The sequence below is a fragment of the Triticum aestivum genome, chromosome 7A (assembly GCF_018294505.1).
Source record: "Triticum aestivum cultivar Chinese Spring chromosome 7A, IWGSC CS RefSeq v2.1, whole genome shotgun sequence".
NCBI lineage: Eukaryota > Viridiplantae > Streptophyta > Magnoliopsida > Poales > Poaceae > Triticum > Triticum aestivum.
Window position 1 is genome coordinate 354,026,517 of NC_057812.1, and position 5,197 is coordinate 354,031,713.

Sequence of the window (5,197 nt, forward strand, 5' to 3'; positions counted from 1 at the left end):
GCAGCAATGCCAGTGACGCGTCTGGGGGCGATCTAGGGAACACGGCGAGCGACATGTCTAACTGATCCCGTGTTTCCCAGCTATTTGTCCTGCACACAGAAGCTCGGGCGTAGCCCTTGAAGTTGTAAGAGCATTTTTGGAGGGGAAGCCCCTCATGTAAATTTGCTACTGCCTTTATCTTGTTAGGTCGAGTTGAATATGTATCTTCGTGGACTCACGTTCCCTAGGGCGAAGTTGCTGTTGCGGTTTACCTTAGCCTGGACGAGCCCAAACCGGCTCGTGAGGTTGGAAGCTCCTGAGGAACTCGTCGAGGCGCCCGAGGGGGCCGCGTAATAAGCGAGCGCTAGCCGTGGCGTGTCATGCGTGTGGCGCGCGTGCATCTTGCTCAGCCCTGCACGCAAAGGGCTCGTGAGGGGGAAGCAGCAGGCACGAACTTCGAAATAAGGCAAGAACCAGATAGCAAGAAATTGCTCGAACGAGAACAGGCACCCCCCGCGCACATCAATCAAAATTAAACTTCAACTTAAATCCAAATCCAGAGGGCAAGGCTAGAGAAAAGGGATCCAAAGAAAATGGCCGCGTCTGGCACCTAGTCTAGTCTTCTTGTCTTCAAGTCTTCTCACCAGCGCGGAGCTAATTGCTGCCACTAGGACGTGGGAGGGAGCCCCCGAGGCCCGAGGCGGCACTCCTGAGACTCCGGGGCGTGTACATCCCCACTCTTTATTACGCGAGAGTGTCACGGGCGGTGATCTTCACAGGCATGAGCCTTACTTCATATTGCCAGACGAGGGCCCCGCTTTGCGCCTCCCTCAGCCACCGTTGGGATCAACCGGAGATCAGGACGAAACCAATGGGGCAAAGGGGACGCTAGCGCACCCTCAGCGACCACGGGTCCTCTACCGGGGTAGGCTCTGGAGAACCTCCTCGGCAGAGGCCCTACCTCTGGGGGACGCCTTGCTTCATGCGGGGAGGGGCCTTGCTCCTGGCCCCTTCCACGCAGCCCCTAGTGAGCTTCTCTTGGTGAGGCGGATACCGCCGCACCGGAAATGTCGCCTGGCGCTGTGACCTGATTCACCTGCGATTCATGGTTAGTGTAAGCCTATCCTTGGGAGATTAGTGGTACCCTGTAGTTGTTGTCGACGACGTGGTTGGCGGGGCTCTCGGGCGGCTCCTGGAAGGCCTCAGCTCAAAACGCCTCCTCTTCCCAGCTCGGCTCGAGGAACGAGCCGGGGTCATCTTCCGGCGTGTACTCCTGGTTCATCATGTGGGGCACGTAGGCCTCCGAGGCCCCCGAAGCCCTTGTCGAAGTGCCCCACGCTCCATGTCGCCCGACCTAGTGTGTCACCTCGAGGATGGTAGGGTCGCATCCTGCTCAGACCGTAGGTGGCAGCGCTCGTGCCCGCGCCTAGCAGAGGTGGCGCGGGCGCGAGCGGTCGTGCTGCTCCGTTGGTTGCGCCGGTGTCGATGAAGTCTAGTGGTGCGCCTATAGGCACGCGGGCGCGACGTGGCACTTCATTCGACCCGGCCGCAGCTTGTGGCGTAAGCAGAGAACAGAAGGGAGGCGCTCCTGAAGCCGCGGCGTCCAGTAGCTCGGCGATGCGTTCCAGCAGTGCATCCCGGCCGCTCTCCATCAGCCGGCACCGCGGCAGCTCCCGTGCCACTATGAGTGCAGCCTGCATGTTTGCCTGCTCCCTCCGGGGGTGCGGTGCCGTCGCCGCGGCATGGCTCGCGGCCCTTGCAGCAGCTCACGCCTGTTGTGGGTTGAGGGTGGACGGCGCCTGGCTGCGCCGCCCGCGCCCCGTAGCGTCAGGTGGCGCTCGTGCCGCCTGGAGCGCGGGGTTGAGGTCTTCCTGGGCAGGCGGCGCCTCCCGGGCTGGCCAGGCTGCCCAGTGGTCGGCGTTGGTCCTTGAGTCGCGGGACATCGGAACCGTGGAGCGTCGGTGAATCGAGTGGCGGGAGAGAGGCTCCGGCGCACCCCTACCTGGCGCGCCAAATGTCGGATCACAGGTTCTGGAAAAACCCTCAATGTTCGAACACTGGGGTGCGCGCGAAGATCTCCCCCTACCGATCCATGTCCTAGCTTTGCTAAGATCTAACGGGCTAACTCGACGAACTCAAAACACAAGGGACACAAGATTTATACTGCTTCGGGCCACCGTTGTGGTGTAATACCCTACTCCAATGTGGTGTGGTGGATTGCCTCTTGGGGTAAGGATGAACAGTACAAGGGGAAGAACAGCCTCCTGAGGAGAGGTGTTCTTGTTCTTAGGGAACTTGTGGTTGTTCTGGTCTCTCTCGATCCGTTCGGCCCTCCTAGCTATGGTGGTGGCTAGTCCTATTTACAGAGGCCCTGCTCCTCTTCCCAAATATTGAGCGGGAAGGGAGCCAACAACGGCCAATTCGAAAGGGGACAGCTAGCACAGCTTATCCTGACAAAAGTGGTCTTCGCCTGTCAAAGGCTCTGGTGGTGACGCCGTCTTGGGCTCCACGACGACCTCCGTCTTGCCGTCCTACTGGACCTCATCTCGTTGCACCGATATGGAAACCTTTGCTTGACGCCTCGGTACTCCGCGCCTGCGCCTGCTTCCTTAGCACCGAAGAGGAAACAAGGACACTGTGCGCTGGCGCCCGCCTGGCCTTGGTCGTCATGACTCACGTCATCGGAACCTCGCGAGGTTTGCCTGTCCTTGATCTCTCCGCCCCTCGCGAGCCAGCCTGGTGAGGCCGCTCCTGAGGATGTCTTGTGTTGTCCGCCTCGTGAGGATTGGCCCCTCGTGAGGGTCTTGAGTCCTTGCTGGTGAAGATGGGCCGTACGGGCCCGCTCGCAGAGCCACGCCGTGGGCCGCAGGCAGGCAAGTCTGGGGACCCCCGTTCTCAGAACGCCGACAGATCTCTCCGCCCCTCGCGAGCTAGCCTGGTGAGGCCTCTCCTGAGGAGGTCTTGTGTCGTTCGCCTCGCGAGGCTAGGCCCCTCGTGAGGGTATTGAGTCCTTGCTAGTGAAGATGGGTTGTACGGGCCTGCTCGCAGAGCCATGCCATGGATCGCAGGCAGGCAAGTCCGGGGACCCCCGTTCCCAGAACGCCGACACTGAGGACACGTTACTTCTGATGAGAGAAGATGCTAAAGAATTAGTGTTCCTTAAGGCCATTCTCAACACTTCTACAGATGCTACTGGGTTGAAATTTAATTACAACAAGTCAAGCTTGTTCCTATCAATATCAATGAGCAAAAGTACAGATCCTCATAAACACTTTGAACTGCAGAAGAGAAGTTTTCCCTTTTACATATTTGGGTCTACCCCTGGGACTCTACAAGCCTACAGTAGAAGAATGTATGCCTCTAGTGAGAAGGATGGCTAATAAGTTGATGGGCCTGGCTACTTTTATGACACAACCTGGCAGACTTCTATTGGTAAAATCAATAATGGCCTCTATTCCAGTTTTTTTCATGTGTTGCTTGGAATTGTCTGAGACTATCAAGAAGCAAATCAGGAAGTATCTTACACATTGCTTATGGAGAAGCCTAGACCTAGAAGATCACAGACCAGATATGGTAAAGTGGACTGTAGTTTGCAGGCCAAAAAAACAGGGTGGTCTTGGTGTCAAAGATATCTCTGTTCAAAAATAAAGCTTTGCTGCTCAAAAACCTTCATAAATTCTTCAACAGGCTCAATATCCCATGGGTAAATTTGATTTGGGAGACTTACTACTCCCAAGGACAGCTGCCTGGACAACAATTGTGTGGATCATTTTGGTGGAAAGCAAATCTGAAATTGTTGGATCAGTTCAAGTCCATGGCAAGATGCAATCTGGGTGATGGAAAATCTGCTCTTCTATGGACTGACCTTTGGCACACCAATTATCTACATCAGAGTTTTCCCCACCTATTTTCCTTTGCCAGAGATTCTATGATTCCAGTCCATGAAGCCCTTCAAACTAAATATTTAGAGGACCTATTTCGCTTACCACTTTCAGTGCAAGCCTATGGTCAATTCTTGCAACTTGAGACTTTGTGTGAAAACCTGCGAGGCTCCGAGTACAACAATCACACAGATACATGGTCCTACATCCGGGGGGTCTCATAAATTTAGTGCTGGAAAGTCCTATATAGTGATGATTGGGATGAAAGTGGTACCTCAACAATTTCAATGGATTTGGAACTCATCTTGTCAACCAAAGCACACATTTTTCTTCTAGATGCTTCTCCATGATAGAGTGAATACCAGAAATCTCCTAAGGAGGAAAACCTTCTATTTGGAAACTTATAATTATGCTCTAATGACCTGTCAACATGATGAAACTGTCTTCCACCTGTTCTGGGGCTGCCCATTTGCTACCAGATGCTGGAATTTTGTTTGTCCCTCAAGAGACAATCCCACCACAGTCTTGGAGGCAATTGATGACATGAGATAAAAGCTTAGGGTACCTTTCTTCATGGATATTATTATTCTCGCTGCATGGGCAATTTGGATCTCAAGGAATAATCTTATATCTTTCAACAAGTGCAACCATCCTTCCAAAATTGGAGGCACATCTTCTTTGAGGAGTTGAAATGGCTTAGATATAGAATCAAACAGAAACATGCCTCCTGGTTCATTGCTTGGCTAGACAATCTGTTGTAATTTTTCTAGATATTTCTAGATTTGCTAGTTTTTTCAGTCTTTTTTCTACTTTCTCTTTTGTTTCTTCTTCTTTCTCTTTTAGATGTAGCCCTTTTCCTTTTTTGGCTTAGCATAAGCCTTGTGATACTTTTCTCGCTTCAATTTCTAAAAATTGCAGTGGGGCTTTGCCCTACTGTGTACAGTCAAAAAAAGCAAACACATTAGTCTCTCGCTGCTTCTACCTAACAATCACCAAAACACGCATGGCACTCAATTACACCAACAACTTCGACGCAGGAAAAAAAGTTTTAGAAGCATAGCCACACTAACTCCTGTGTAAAGAACATAATATGTCGTGTCATCCCACGGGCCTCACCACGGCAGATGAGCAGACCACACCACGTGCCACGGGCAAGAACGACATGTTTAGTCGCATGAATGGCATGTTGGGCATGCGTGCTCATGGGCTGGCCCACAGAAAATGGCATGTTGAAATATATACCGTAAACTTTTGTATAAATAGCATTATAATTTATGAATTGTGGGCATGATATACATACAAACACTATGTTAACTTTTTTTATCCTCTGTAAAAAA